Source organism: Penaeus vannamei, chromosome 11 (genome assembly GCF_042767895.1).
Source record: "Penaeus vannamei isolate JL-2024 chromosome 11, ASM4276789v1, whole genome shotgun sequence".
NCBI classification, from domain to species: domain Eukaryota; kingdom Metazoa; phylum Arthropoda; class Malacostraca; order Decapoda; family Penaeidae; genus Penaeus; species Penaeus vannamei.
Genome location: NC_091559.1, coordinates 32323711 through 32341210, shown reverse-complemented (window position 1 = coordinate 32341210; position 17500 = coordinate 32323711). Strand labels below are relative to the sequence as shown.

Sequence of the window (17500 nt, the reverse complement as noted above, 5' to 3'; positions counted from 1 at the left end):
CTCTACCCCCGCAACCATCATTAAGCAACCAATCCTCCCTTATTACTACCTTGCAGCCTAATTCTCCATCATTCCGTAGTACTCCCTCTTCCACACGTCCCCGACCATCCACCACCACCAACCCTACAGATATCTTAAATACTCTGTTTAGCACAGCTAAATGGGACCGATTTTTCGTGATCCCTTCTACAGCTCCATACTCAGGCAACACTCTTCTCTTTCAACAATGCCTCCAAAAACAAGTAGGCAGAGTCCCTTTCTATACCAGACGCGATCGATCCCGTCTTGTAACAGTCAGATCAGAAACTGAATCTATAGCACTATCAAATTTAACTGATCATTCTGGCAACCCCATTCCTGCAGAACCTCATCCACCCCTTAATAAGTGTACTGGAACTGTCTCTCTCCCCAGCAAACTGCCCAGTCGATACCAAAGATTGGTCAGACTGCGGAGAAGACTTATTAGGATGCCTCAAAGACCAAGATGTGAAATCAGTACATTGCTACACCATTCCTCCTAAAGGTCAATGAAAGAATCCGACCAACATTGTCAAAATTACCTTCTGTACACATGCCCTTCCCTTACATATCTACATCGGTGGACAATCCCTCCCTGTTCGACCATACCAACTCCTTCCCCGTCAATGTCAAAACTGTTGGCGCTTTGGACATCCTTCCAAACATTGCCGTTCCACAGACCGATGCCCCATATGTGCCCAACCTGGTCATAATCGATCAAACTGCTCAGCACAAACACGAACATGTGCCAACTGCGGCGGCCCCCATAATGTATTTTATAGAGGCTGTCCCACTTACAAGTTTGAATCTGAAGTAGCAACTCTCAGATACAAAAATGGTCTCACTTTACGTGAAACCAGACAGGAAGCATGTCGACAAGGTTTCTCTCATACTCCATGCTCCAGTAACATCGTTCGCTCAGCCCCTCCCCCTCCACCCCAAAATGTCCCCATTTCCACTTCTACATTCTACATCCCTCAGACCAATTCCTTTGCTCACCCTAGGGTGTTTCATCTGGATAGGCTGAAGGTGTGTGCTCGGGGCTTTGCTGAGACAATCTCTGGTTGTTTCACAGCATTCGACAATCTGATAGACCCTGTACTTCTGTGGGACACCAAGTGGGAAACGCTCGATGCAGTCCCTAAACCCAAACACCCTAATCTCAACCACAGCCCCAACACCAACCCCTCTCCCTCCCCGCACTACCCGCAGTAGACAGACTAAACGTTCTAACCCTTCTTCCCCTACAGCACAATCACCTCCACCTACCTTTACCTTTATTCCTGAGACACCAGTCTCCTCTTTCCCCCCTCATAAGAAAACTTTTATCCCTAATAAAACTCTCCAACCAACTCCATTGCAGAAACAATTACCTTCTCACAAAACTCTCCAACCAACTCCACTGCAGAAACAATGGATGACATTCAAAGCTATATGCTTGAGACACAAGATCCCATAACTCGTGCTCCTTCCACACTTGAAGTGGTTGCCGATATTCATACTCCTCCTACTAATATTCCCCCTCTACACAACCTAACCCCCTCAATTCCGTCCACCTCCGATATCCATCCTCCCAATACACATGCACCTGATATCCACCCCCCTCTTACTCACAACACCCCTACGCCCCTTCCTCCTAATCCGTCCCAAGACAACACGTCCCCTTCAACTCAAACTATCCATCCTTCCGATATCCACCCTCCCACCACTAATACTCCCCCCACATCTACTCCCTCCCAACACAACCCACCCCCTTCAACTCCAACTATACGCACATTCTTCCCTCCCTCCATCCCCTCTATCCTTTCCCACTCCCTCCTGGAGATGCACACAACTACTCATGTCACAACAAATGCCCTTCCCCAGATCCTTCCACTTCCTGATACCCCTCCTTTCACACCCCCCTAGCTTCTTTGCCCCCCCCCCCCCCAGATTCCCTAATATGTACCGACGCTTTTCACTCTCATAAAAGCACTAAGATATAGCTCTCCTACATTGGAATATTCTCGCGGTTTCCATTCTCACAGACCAGACTTACGTCATATCCTTCTTGTTTCTTATAATCTATCTATCATCTAAGCTTCTAACAGACTTTCCTTACATATCCTCCCATTCCAATTCCCAATTACCATTTTATCTCTTCCTCACACTCCCTTTGTGTCTCGTCTATACTTCATCATCAAACACCTTGCATCATACCTCCCTTACAAAACCAATGTCCTGTTCACAGCTATCTTCGTATCTTTCTTCATGCTGGACTACAAAGATTTCAGTCTACTTCTCCCCATCCCATCCCATTGACTTTGCTGCCTTTGAAACTCATCTTTCCCAACTCCAAACCACACCTTCCTCGTAGTTGGTGATTTCAACTGCCGCCACACTCTGTGGGGTGACTCTACCACCAACTCTCAGAGGCCTATTTCTAGAATGCTTCCTCTTCACAGCTAACTTAATTCGCTCTACAGATTCTGGATGCTAGTACAATCCTTTCTATGCCTTAACCTTCTTCTATACTCCCCTTCTCTTCAATTAGATTTCCACAGTGTCAGTCTTCGACCACTTACTCAGTACTCCCTTCTCCTACTTCGTATGAAACACTTCTTAATCTTCCACGTTGGTGCTTTGATAGAGCTGACTGGCGTACTTTCACTTCACTCTCTACTATACCTATCCCTCTATCCCCCTTACCGGCCCATTTCAGATATGCTACAACAAGCTACAACCACGATCCTAAGAGCTGTCTATACAGCCATTCCTCGAACTTCAAGACCTTATACCCCTAAAAAGTGTTCCATGGTGGAATTCTGATTGCACCAAAGTGCTTTGCTTAAAACGAGGCACCCCTTACCAGCTATCAGCCCTGATTTCCTTTAAAAGATCTTCTGTCCATCTTCGCCGTACAAATAGCTGGCAAAAGTGTGTTTCCTCAATTACATCTACATCTATTTCAGCTGTTTGGCGTCGGATCCATAAATTATCAGGCAAACATCACCCCCATCATGCACCCGTCTCCTCCATATAAGTAGAGCACTTCCATTTCTGATCCTCCCCAAGTAGCCAATGAACTAAGACTATTTCAGCCAGGCCCAGTGGCTCTCACTCCTTTCCCCATACCTTTCTTCCATGTGCCACTAAGAAATGCACCCTATATCACCTTCACGTAATCCTCTGATAAGCCCGATAATGCTCCTTTTTCTTTTGAACTTTTTTTTTTCTTTTGAAATTTTCCTTCTCATTATGCGAGAAGCTCTTATCCTACCTTTCTTAAAACCCAATAAATCAGGCACCTTACCCCAAGATTGCTGCTCCCATAGCTCTCTCAACTAGCTGCCTGTGCAAACTACTTCAGAACTTAATGGTTAACTTCCGCTTAATGTGGTATCTTGAATCTCATAATCTCCTTTCCCCTTCCGCTTGGCTTCCGCCGTGCCTGAAGTACAACAGACCCCCTTGACCATTTCGAGACATATATTTCATCTGCATTTGCAGGCCATCAATACGTATTAGCCATATTCTTTGGATCTAGAAAAAGCATATGACACCACATGGCAGTACCATATTCTCCAACAATTGTCCTCCATAGGTACATACATGTAAACATATACCAGATGGCACCTTTTCCCAACGTACTTTCCAGGTCAAAATTACCTTTTCCACGTCATCATCCTTTCCTCAGTTCGAAGGCGTCCCACAAGGAAGTGTACTTAGTACCGCTTTATTCCTTCTTGCTGTAAATGACATTGACCAGGAGCCCGGGTATCACTATATGTTGATGACTTAACTATCTATGCCTCTGGCACATCCATACCAGATCTCTGTCAATTTCTTCAGTCCGAAGAATAACATCTGTATCTTCTTGGGGCCACTTAACCATTGCTTTTGCTTCTCTGCTCTCCAAGTCTCTCTCCTTTTCTCTCTGCTCTACTTATAGGTCCTCAACTACCATTGCTCACATAACGCTCCTACTCCAATACCATTCTTCTGGCAAATTCCTTGTATTATATTTGACCCTCAAATTGTCCTGGCGAGCCCATACCTTTGTACATTAAAGAAAAAGTTTCTTCCCACATATCCTGGGGCCCAAATCGCAAAACTTGTCTCCTCCATCTTCATGTTGCCACTCTAGATTATGGATGCTACATCTCATTTTCTGCCTCAACCTTCCTCTTCTTGCTCACCTTGCCACACCATTCGTGACAATCCCTGTTTCCTACCTTTACCTCTTCTTTCCTCCACGTTTACCTACTCCTCTCCCCGCGTACGCATGGATACCCTCCTCTCCCATTCCCCCTTTCCTCACCTCCTGACCTCTCCCACTTTTTGTCCATTCCATTCCTCCATAGCTTATACCCAACCCCTGTATTTGCTCCTCAGTTTGCTCTGACCCACCAAAATCAGATATTCCCCCCTCTATCCTTCTCACTCATTTCAGACCATGTCTCCATCTATTCCTCCAGCATTCATAAGCTTATACCATTGTTCCAAATCCACATTAGAGAGCTGGACCCGCAGTAACCTTCCCAAATCGCACTTTCAAATAAACCCTACCTCCTGAATCTAGTGTCCTTACTGCAGAAATGTATGCACTCTTTTTGCCTTCATCTTTCACTATTTTTACTGACTCCCTGTAACTCATTAACCCTCATAAAGTCTGTGCACTCGACCAATCCCCTTGTCTGTAAGATCCAGAACTGGTTGTTCCATCTTGTCAAATTGTCCACTTCTCTCACATATTCCAGTGCTACGGATTTATTACTTTAAAGCCTTCTTGTATACCCGATGACAATCTTTCTGGTCAAGCATCCACACACAACCACATACTGTAAAACCAACAATTATCTCCCCTTGCCCAGTTCCATTTCACTGGAAACAGATGTTGGGAGATTGCCCTCGCACGCTTACACATTGGTCACACTCGCCTAACACACGCCTATCTAAGGTCACGCTCTGACCCGCCCCCTATGTCCCCTATGTAATGTCCCTCTTTCAGTCTCCACGCACCACTGCTTTTCCACACATATCCCCTCCCTTCACCAACCCCCTCCCAACATAGACATCCTTACAGAATCCCACAGCTTCTGCCTTGACAACCTGTTCTCCTTCCTCAGACGCATAAATATCGTTCTGCCTAGCTATCCAACTCTTACCAAAACCACCATAACCCATTCCCTTCAACTCCCCTGCCCATCTTCTTTAACCTTTTGTCAATACTTAGAATTTCTTCCAAGTTCACCTTTCAGCCCTAAAAGTACAAAGGGTATTACAATTGCAATCTATTTGCAAACTTAGTAATCTTGACCTAGCCAAACACTGTTGCTCCTCAGTCTGGTTATGACAATTCAAGTTGGGCTATGCACAATCATGGCTACGCGGGTGCCAGCCATGCAGGGTCACACTGACGTATTTTCCAGACCTGGCCTTCCTAGAAGCTAGAGTCTGAAGTTGCACCTCTCAGATACAAATTAGACCTCACACCATGTGAGGCTTATCAAGAAAACACGCCGATGAGTTTTATTTTTCTTGTCACTCATTCCAACATGTTCCATTCCTCTCTCTTCTTCCTAACATGTCGCGGTATCTCCCTCAGTACTTCTTCCCCATACCCCCTGTATCTCCCAGTCAAATTCTTTTTACAATCCAGATACTCCACTTCCCTGTTACGTGCCTCCCTTTCGCACTTTACCTGTTGCACAAGATCTAAACTTTCACTCTCATCTTCTACCACATCCTCTCCTAAACCTACTCATTCCATAGCTTCTTGAGTGTCTCCTCTTCTCCCGCTCATAAGAAATCCTTCGCTTTTCAGACCCCCCCCCCAAAAAAAAAACAAAAAAACTTGGACATCCTAAACTTCCTAAACGTGACTCAAGGAACACTCCTCTCCCTCATCCTCACTCCAACTTCTTTAATATTCGAAGTTCACTGCTCGACATCCATCCTTTTCTTCATTTGACCACACATCCAAGTGATCCCCTACGCTGATTGACTTTTTTCTTTGACAACTTGTTCTCTGTCTTCTCATTTCACACATAGATACCCTCCATTTGAATCTATCTGCCCCTAACCCCTTCCCCCTTTTATACCAGTCCCTTTCCCTAATTGCTCCCCCTCTATACTTTTTACTTCTATACTATCTTGTAATGTTATTCCATTGTCTCAAGACTTTTTAATGTCTAGCACAGTGGTTCTAGACTTCTTTAAGAATCTAATGTAAGCTATGGACCCCATTCCCCAGAAAGATTCACTCCAATACAATGTTGTATGTAAAATATGTAGTGTACCAACCCCTTGCTTTTAGGAGACTGTAAGGGTATAACCCCTATCTTAGACATCAGAGCTCGCCTCAACTAATTTTAGTCTTTTCTCCTCCGTATTTCCTTTTCCTTTTTTCATCCCCTTCTGTCCACACCCTAAAGTGTGAGAGTCATAAAGAATGAAAGGCTGGCTTTGTATCAGTCCCAAACGGCCTTTGTACTCCGCTGCCATCCCTCTTTACCCTTTCTTCATCAACATACTACCCTAGAGCGCTCCACAACCTTTGACATCTAACATATTTTTGCTAATCCTTAATTAATTCTTACACTTTTTGCCACATTACTTTACCATGTGCCATGACCTATGATATATAGCACACTTATTTGTTTTAGTCATTAACTATCTACTCAATAGTCAATGGAATCCCCAAACATCGCCATAGGAACAAAAAAAAAAAAAAAATCCTCTTACCCTGGGGCTTCACCCCTCAAGCCTCATCCTATCTCTATATTTTTAATATGCCGCTAATGACCTTATATGTTGATACAGCAGATTTTTTTTATTAATGAACAGTAATGCATATAATGTATTTATTGAGATCTGATTGCCTCATATTTACATGTGATAAAAGACAAAGTATTATTAAAGTCTAAGGAAAACACTTTATATATTACTTTTTATCTGATCATCATGCAACCTCCTGAAACCCATCACTGAACACCCCAGTTTAAATAGCTCTGGTCTCACAGATGTTTTAACCATTAAGCATCCTTTCATGTATCTTACCTTTTTTTCTCTCTCTCTCTCTGTGGTTTCTTTATGAACACATGGACACATTCCCATGGCTGTTGTTTTTGAATATGGAAGGCATTTTTTTTCTGACTTATTTGGGAGTGGAGATTTTTTTCTGCATCCACCTCTTATTACATTCTTTCATCTAGATGTTAATCTTTACTGGTAAGTCCATCTTTTTCAAAAAAGAATAATATAAGAAAGATTTGATTCTCTAAATGGGAATTCTCCCTGAAATCAGTATATGGGGGGGGGGGGTGTATACACTGTTCCCAGTAGTTTTGTTTAATTCTTACACTAGTGTCAATAGGATGTGTTATTTCATATTATTCACATGTTTACTATGTGTGAGTGAATCTTCCATTACCAGTACTTAAGACACTTGTTCATGTCTTAAAAATTAAATCACTGCTTTAGTCATATGGATTTAAAGAAAATGTCTGTAGACAAATATCACCAGGTTTACTTAGAAAATAAGCAGTGGTTCAGCTTAGACCAACTATGGTCTTTTGTAACCTACATAGAGATTTAAGATAGTTTTGTAATATGCATACTTTCATGTATAATCCTTGAACTAATCCTTTAAACAATAAACTAAACAGGTGCAAAAAATATATAAAACTACAAATATAAATGTTCTAAGAAAGTAATATAACTATAACAAAATAATCTACAAGTTTTATATATCCCTATGTAAATCCTGAACTGTTTTGTAACTTCAAAAGAAAGCTATTTCCAAGAAATGACTAATTGACATGGGTTTGGAGAAATTCCCAGGCTTAGCATTTAAATATTCAAAAAATCCATTTGGATTGCTACAGTACTATCTAGATTGTTCTCTTCAATCCAAGTAAGAACCTCATGCATGAAAATAATTAAAACCCTTCTCCTTTGTGCTAAATGTGTAAGCCCCAAAGGTGTATGTGCCTCTTTTCTTGCATTACTACACTGTATTACAGACACTCACCTCTATGCACACTAAATCACAATTAAGGCACTCTTTAACATTCCAGATAATATCAGCAGGTGGAGAATGAACTGGGAATAAAAACAAACATGATCTACCTTTCAGTATAAATGAAGAGAAATTCCTAAACTGAACTTTTATACATATTTATTTTCTTCAAAGTGACAAGAAATATTATACAAACTTCAAAGCTGACATTTTGGGGAAATAGTGAACATTCCTCCACCCTGTGTTACACTCTTATACAAGTTTTACACAAACAGCTATACTGTACTATGACCTATTCTTTAGGTGACAAGCTCAGTGCCAGGTAACTGCTGTATTTCTAAAATCATCTACTTCCGTCTTATGAGTCTTTTTCCCTGTACCTATGGCAAAGACCTGCCTTGAACATTTCTGGAGAATAAAGGTTAGAGAACGAACACATTCCTACACATCTAAATCTTTAAAGCAAAATTAAATATATTATCAATATTTCAACATATCTTTTTGTAAAAAAGTGTAGCCATTTTTAGAGATACAAAGTACTAGAAAACAAGATCATTTGTACATCATGTTAGCTCTACCAAATGGTAAATATTGCAAGTTGAAGTATGCACCAGTGACCATGGATTTCCTTATTAGATAACAATGGCTGCACTTCTGTCTATTGCACAGAATGCTTTTTAGCACAAAACCCCATTTTAGGTCAAACTCTGAGATGTCTAATAAAACCCTGGGAGAAATATTCAAAGTATCAAAGTATAAGGTCCAAAAAGATCAGAAAATATACTCTTCTATTTTCAAATTTCTAAGCATCATGATGTTTAGGTACTGCAGATTGTAGCAATTCTGAATATAAGAAAACCCATTTATAATACTGGTAGAACAAATAGACTCTCATAAGTCCATATTGCGAGATTAAGCTCATTACTTTCTATTTTGGAAAGATAATTACCATATAATTCCTATAACACACAAAGAAGGGTTAACATTTCATCTAAATGTAACTTAATTTTTTTTTTTTCTATATTTCTTTTTTCTATAAATTTAAAACAACAATGAAAAGTTAAGTAATTACAAAGTTATCTTCAGATTTATATATATCAAATTCATCTATGAATGCTGTACAGCATTAGCATTGGCTCTAAACCAGAAAGTCCACACACATAACATGCAAAAATCCAAGATTCAATTTGGTAAAAAACCAAAGATGAAAAATTGGATCTGCATCCACATGTGAGATGATAGAGGTGGAGTATCTTTATTGCCAAGGTGATACAAACTCTTTCACCTGAGAAACTATAATAATTTTGTCAAAAGCCATCTGAGCAATAACACCAAACACTCTCTAAAACATTAACAGAAAATATGATCAGTATTAGCTTTCTGTTAAAAGGAACAATAAAGATATGTTAAGCTACTAGTATGGGCTTGATTCTCATTTCATTTGCCCTTGTATGCACCAGTTATTTTACACCTATTTTTGTATTACATTTAAAAATGTATATCCAAAACAATAGCAAATTCCACTAGGCTTGTAGCTCTCTTTATACATTACTTATTCCTTATTTCCTGATTCCATGATCTTATCATGGACAATGAATGAACCAAGTGCCATTAGAGACCTTCTACTCCAACTCACAGATGTTTTAGCGCTTTGTGGTGGTGATCATTTTCAAAATGACCATAGTAAAATGGTAGAAGGTAGAAAAAGTAACAAAATTATAGTATGAGTACATCCTGACAATTATTTAACATTTTCACCAGTTAGCTATTGAAGTAACAATACAAGAGGAAGCAACAGCTATCAACCACTCTCTCCATCATACTAGCAAAGCTCCTGCAATCTTCATTCGCTGTCCACACCATCACTTCAGGTCGTCCCCTAAGCTGCTGATGTTATCATATCTGCCACAGATCTGGAGCTAATGCCACATTTGTGCTACTGACGAGTGCTATGACACTTAATCCACACTTTACAAACACCTACTCAACATAGTAAAATAAAAGAAATGCGTATCAGCATTACAAGTTACTCTTGGCCCTGTGTTTCTAGTGAGAGGAAAACTGTACAACATTTATCAACATTATTTTTCAATCTTTTCTTTTTTTCAAAAATGGGTGACTGTTTACCAAAAACATTTTCACAAAAACCCTTTGCTATTACAGCATCAGCGAGGTCTGTACTCCCATCCCCAATGCCTTAAATGTGACAATGTTTATTCAAAAAATAAAAGATATAAAAGCACAGTTCCTTACACAAAGTGATCATCTACATGTTATCTACTTACATCTCAAAGAGATTTCTGACAGCTTTTTCTTTCTAAACTCTGTATGTACCATTCTCTGAACTTATTCCTGCAGACACTGAAGTAGGATTTAGTGGGCCATCTTACATATACTGTTTCATCTACGTCTGTTAACCCATTTTTTGTCACAAAAAATATAACCGATTGGCACCATTTTCTTCTGATCTGGCAAGTTATATTCTGTTATCACTGATTGCATAAGCATCATTAAGCATCAATTTCAGCTGTGATATTACTAACTTCACTCCCCTATCATGGTGTTTGTCACTGCCCATTGTGTTGTTTTTGTTGTTGCAATAAATGTGATTTTTGGCAATCCTTATAGTCACAGAAAATGATGTATTGCAATAGTTTACAAGTATCCTTGGATTACTCATAGTACAAAGCTTCATGGTGTGTGAAAGATGAGAGAAACATGGTACATTTCAGTAGAGCAAAACAAAATTCACAGAATCTGGAAATAATTTAGACCAAAATTTGTATTATCTTTCAACTTCAAAATCTAACAGTACCAAAAGGAAGATTATAAAGTTGTTCTTTCTCTTCATTGTCTGAAGTCAATCATCTTTCTTAGTAGAGTGCATCTATTCCTTTTCTCCATCCAATTAACCAATAATTCCAACATAATCTACTTCTCTTGGTTTCCACTTGATACACAATGTGTCCTTCACAGCAATGCAACCAACAGAGTTCATTACATCAACAAATCTTCCACCAACATCACTGGATGATCAAGACTCAAAGAATCATTCTTACTTCACATCATCATATAGAACTGGAAGCAAAGCACAAACCGTCGGACAGGTGTGTGATCATCTCTGCAGAGTACAGTAAGTAGGAAAAGAAGATAATTAAATCATTTCAGTAAAACCCTCAAGTACAGAAATGAAAACTGGAAGTGCTTTGAGTACATGTTCCTTCCCAGTGCCTTTGGTCCTCGTCCCCTCAAGCTTCCTGTGAGCAGAGAGAGGACAAAGATGTGGGAGAGGTTGGAGGAAACACCAAAGCAGATCCATAAGTATCTGGTTGACTTACTGACTGTTAAACATGGGTGAGACGAGGTACATGTGTTGATAACCAGCCACAAACATACTAATAGCACCTGCATGTGAGCAAAGGGTGAAGCATATAGCCTAAGATCTGGCTCCTTGGCTAACAAACATATCAAACTGCAGGACAACTGTGAGAGCTACAGTAAACTTTCAAGTTATCCTGCAATTTTATCACCACCTCAAACATATTAAAACAAGCTCTAACACACTTCCAAGTGTCCGTACACACAGACACACACACACATATACCAACCCAAACACACACAAAGAAAGAGAGTACCAGAATCAACACTACTGAACTGGTCTCTTATGGATCTCTTCTCTGAAATGACTGTTTATTGAAACTCATACATATATTTTCATCCTAAAAGCCCTTAACCTTTCAATGAGAAATCATTCATATGCCCATCAATCACAAAGTATCAGAGCTTGAATAAACACCTACTAAGCATTAGAGCTTGATAAACACACAACTCAGTTCACTGGACACATGAAACAAGGATCTGGGAAAGGGGAAACATGATTCTCCTGTTACTGCTGTAAAAAATCTGTAAATAAAATATCCAGGGATAAAAGGTCATAGGGCTGGTACATGACTCTTTTGGGTAGGCTTAACAAAGAAAGGCTGTATAACATGGAGAAAGCACTTCATTAATGAACAAAAAATTATCAGTATGGTAACTGGCATGGGTTAATTATCACTTGGGATAGGCAGACAGGAGCAGGCAGGAGTTGGCAAAGGTCATATGATTTTTAATTCAGGCAGAACCTTGAGATGGGCCAGGTCATGTAACTAGTTTATGCATCCATCACTTGTATCTTTCAGGGAAAGGAAAGATCATGTCCTGTGAAAATACTCTCTATCTGCCTCAGTAATGGTCACTCTGCTAGCATGAGAAGTAGAAGGGGAGGTAAAGAGCATGGAGCTACCACAGAAAAGAAAGTCCAAACAGCATCAGCAGCAGCACAGAAGGACACCACAGTCAGCAGATCTAAGAGCTCAGGGTAAACAGAGTAAAACGGCAGCACAAGACAGCAGCATCACTCTAGTCTCCTCATTCTCTGTGGTTGAAGAGGGCAGGGCGTGGCAGGAGAAGAGGCAGTGGTGCAGGAGTTGGCATGGCAGCATGGGTTGCTGGAGGTAGATCATCGGAGGTGCACAAATGTCAGGAGGGACGTGATGGACGTGCATGGAGTTGTCACTTGGCTACGTCCTCCAAGGAACCTGCTTGGTGGGAGCAAGCCACACCTACAGGAAGGTGCCCTCTTCACCACTGAACTCACTTTTCTCAATTACATTCTCAAATGACCTCCAAATAATGACAAGTGCTCAGCTTTATATCAGTAAACAAGTGCTTTTTCACAAACAGGCTAGTCCCTTTATGCTATAAGCTTTTAGGGCTTGTCAGGCGCCGTCTCGGCTGCCATACCTTCCTGGCTGGATGTGGGTTTTGCGCTTGACTGCTCAGATGATGATGCAGCTCCCTCCTCATCCCCAGAGCTGCTGCCTCCCTGACTCTACCATGCTGAAGTTGTTAAATTCTTGTAAATTATAAAAGAACATTATGAACTTCTTTAGACCTTACATTTGACTTCACATGAAATACTCATACTCCAATCCTTAACTGATATAAAGAGAATATTCTACATTACTAAACTTACTCATAACTCAATAGACAACAGAAAAAAAGAGAGAGAGAAACTATTAACCACATGCTGACGTGGTTTGGCATGTGCATACATGCTAATATGCCCACTCATGTATAATTTAGTAATTGTTTTTACATATGTTTACAATGGCCCCACAAGTACTAGATCATCAATGCAGCCAGAAGTTGTTGGGCAGAAGGCCTCTGTCTTACATTTTTAACTTTTTCCTTGATTTTCAATAATATTTTCTAATATTTGATACTGCTAATAGTAATGCCAATAATAATATAGTAATTGCTAATATCTATACTAAAAATACCAGTATCAATATTGATAGCATTTTAGCAGAAAGAAAGCCCTGCCAACCTCAAGGAAAGGTGAGGTCACAAGAAGTACAAATTGATTCTTTAGTGGCTATGCACTTACATATCAATCTATGTGCATAGACTATTAATATAACACTAAAACTGAAAGCAGAGGGTTCCCCAAGGCATTGCATTAATCAATTCTAATCTATCAGACTTTTTCTCTTTCTATAAACAACATTATTATTAACTGCTTCCTCCTCTTTTCTTTCTCTTGCTTATCCCTTTCCCTCCTCTTCCCCCCTACTTGCTCCTTCCTCATCCATTTCCACCCTCCTCATCTTCCTCCTCCTCTTCCTCCTCCTCTTCCTCCTCCCCTGATGAAGATTCTTGCTCTTTCTCTTGTTCCTCCTCATCCTCTTTCTTCTTCATCATCATCCTCCTCATCCTCTTCCTGATCCCTCTGGTACTGAGAGAGAGAAGGTAGAGGCCAGGGTCAGGTCCTCCAGCCGAGGTGCACTTGGACGCTGTTTTCTTGAGCAGGATTCCACTGACAGCAGTAAGGGGGCGCATCGGAAAGCTGTAGAGGGGGGAGGAATGAGAACTCTGGGATCTACTTGTGCCTAATTTGTTTTTAAATCAATAACAAGATGTATGGATATACAAACACATATATGCATATAAGCAAATATTAAAAAAAGAAGAGTAATCCCTCCTCAAATTCTCACCCAAATATGGAAATTCATTCTTTCAGTGCCATGCCATTATGTGATTCCGCACTGGTTGGCATTAAGGGCAAAGTGTTATTTGGGAAATACCACCTACAAGGTACTCCACAAAACCGTCAAAGTAGCCCCGTTCCCTCGGCAGCATCAAGCCGTGCAGCATGGTGGGGCTAGGAGGGCCGTTTCCAGTGGCTTGAGGGATCTTAGTATAGTTTGTCATCAAGTCTGCAAGGTAACATGTGCTGTTGCTTCTGATAACAATTATGGTCTTTATATTCTCTTTCTGCATCAGTATCTTCAAGGCCTTCCACATTTAACCCTAAACCTTATTAGTTTTAAACCTTCTTTCCCAGGAAGAAATCAGACTCACGTGCAGGACAGAGTGCAGGATTGAGGCAGGTGTGCTGTAGCTAGGGGGAACGCTGGCACTGCATGGGGTGGCTGTAATGGGGGGTCCATGGGTAAGAGCTGGGAAGTGTGGACATCACGGTGGGGGCTCGTACTACCAATACCCGGAAGGCCCACACCACGCACATCACAACCCCAAGATGTTATTGGAAGAAATTGCACAAACACATTGAAAAAGCAAGCATAAGCTAGAGATGTCTAGGTAACAACCATAAAAAAGAATGAATTTCTGAGTTACTCACAAAATACAAAAGACAAAAACACGCCACACAGAAACAATTAAGACAAGGTAAAGAGCAACTGAAAAATCACAGAAGCTAATGGACAAGGAACATGGGACATGATAATCCTAAGTATCAAGAGAAAGACAAAGACAGACATAAAAAACTCTACAAAAATCCTTCATCTACAAAGAAAAGAAAAGAAAAAACTCCTAATTTACAAAACTTGCTCATCCACAGAGAAAAATTCACAAACACAAATGGCTGCCGTCCTAGGATCCTACTTGACCTGGCTTCAGTGGGTGCAGACTCAGCTAAGAGTTGGGGTCAAGAGTGGAATCCTGGTGTCTGATGCAACCCACTCAGTGCAACTGTGGGCCGAATCCACCCTGCCGGAGGGCCAGGGGGTGAAGTGGTTCCAGAATTCACCAATCTTTTTCGTACTTCTGTTAGATTTATAAAAACAGATAAAGTGGAATAAGGTATATGGTGTAGTATGGTATATACACAGATATGTCTGATGTATTTGTATGCAAATGTTTATCCACATTTCTGTACTCTGCATAATGTACATATTTACACATATGAACATGTATGTGAATATATATAAACTTTGACTTGTTATTGCTCAAAGAGGGCATCCATGAGCTGGAGTTTGCACCACTGGCTGGGGCTTCAGCACCTGAGTAAAAAGTCAAGTCCCCACAATATAGTCCAGTATCCTGTCTATAATCATTTCATTGTCAAGTATTTTAGGTAATTTCATTACTAGTTCATGCTTTCTAAAGATGATTTCATAAAACTACTCAGTGAACGTACTTACACAGTATACAAACAGCAATATATCTCACTGTTTCTAACAAATAAAGTGCTTGTTTCAATTCAGCTTGAAAGAGCAACACATCCTGTTAGTCACATTACTTCTCCAGATGCTAATCTAAAGCTAATATATAAAGCCAATTTTTACACAGATCTCTAATCTTGACTCAAGCTTCAATTCAGCTCACATTGCAAAAGAAAGACATTTTACTGAACACAAACACTATATAATCTCTTTCTGTAAATAGTGCAGACAAATTAACTATCAGAGGACACATTTCCAACTTAATTACGAGATACCTCTTCATTCACTTACTAGCTACTTGTTACTAACAAAGGACATACCAATCTGTCGATTACTCCAAGAACAAAACGCGCATCAGAAGTAAACAAAAAAACAATCCTAACCTGGCTCTTCCGTAGTTGGTCTGGGGCATAAGTTTCAAGGATCTCCTTAGCCACCTTGTAAGTTTCTGTTTCCATCACCTGTTCCAGGATCTTTTCCTTCCGCTCCCGAAGGCTCTTCAGCTTCAGCTCGTTCTTTGTGATCTTCCGCCGGTAGTACCATGACAGCAACCTCTTCAGCAAGTATATTCTGTGGACATCCGACATATGACTCAAAGAGGTCATTGGAAGTGACATTTTAAGACATGGACTGGATAAATGAAAAAAAAAAAAAAAAAAAAAAAAAAAAACTTACAATTCTTCAAATCCTACTTCTTTTCAACTAATTTTTAAGGCAACAAAGTCTAAATACATAGTCTGCCAAATAATAACAGAAATTAGCACAGAGCTACATTTCAATTTAAAATAACCTTTCATTAATCCAGTGTACTCATAAACCTAGTATCTATTTATTCATCTATTCACAACATACATTCCACATAACCATTAAGAACTTGATGGCATTCCTAAAAGACACACTACTCCCACTACACAATATCCAAAATTAACCAAACAATCTTGATGCTACACATCAAATAAACATTTTTAAAACACACACATACACACGCACATACAAAACACATTCTAAATCAGAGTCTCTCCTCTGGAATGGTACTCACAGGAAAGGGAACACAATAAAAGGGGTGGCATAGAGAAGTCGTTCCTGCAGCTGTGGAGGGAAGTAGTAGAAGTAGAAAACAGCGACCGCAATCAGGTAGAAAATGGCAGAGTAGAGGACCAGGCTACCCACTAGCCTCTTCTGCCGCTGCTGTGTGTTTGCACCATACTCCTCAATTTGCAATACATCCTGCCAGGAATTGATAGTGTTAGTTGAGGTCTAATAGTTGTATATGTATTTTTTTAAAGGCTAATGAAGTATACTTTGTATCATTAGTTAGGACTGCATATCTATAGAGTTGATTATAGGCTAATTGTACATTTGTCTGTCAAGGCTTTCTCCTCTTTATTCAGTGACAGTTTTATCAAAACCATATAGGTGCAGCTGGTACTTTCAATAGGGCTTACTGGTTTAGAAACCTAATAGCACAAAATAAAATTCATTTTTATTCAGATAGATGAATGGAAAGAAGGAAATATGGAATCTATAAAGAAAGTGAAACCTGCCTCATCATTATAAATTTTCACCTCTAGACACCAAGGCATATCAGAACATGACTCAGATGATACAGATTACAAGTCATGTCGATAAAATATCTGCATTTTAATAAGATCTTTTATTGACTCAAACTGCAGGATTTTTTCTTCATGACCCTTATTTCTATTGAGTAATTTAGCAATGCATCAAGGAAAAAACAGAAATGAGCACTGTACATGTACTTGCAAACATTACCATAACTGAATAATGAAAGCTATTCTTGCACTCACCTTCTGTATCTGCTCCAAAACCTCCTTTGTTGACTGTTTCTTCTGAAAAGAGAAACGCAAATTCAAATTCGTGACAAATTATAAGGCAAATACTTTAATCACCTCGGTACTTCTTGTAAAGGTTTATCTATATATAACTCTTGAATGTTATGCAGTGGGCACACAAA

General features: G+C 40.0%; 1 pseudogene; it reads right to left on the bottom strand.

The window, feature by feature from the left end:
• Window positions 1–12982: 12982 nt before the first annotated feature.
• LOC138863299 (endoplasmic reticulum junction formation protein lunapark-A-like) overlaps window positions 12983–17500 on the bottom strand; it is a 5066-nt pseudogene continuing 548 nt past the window's right edge.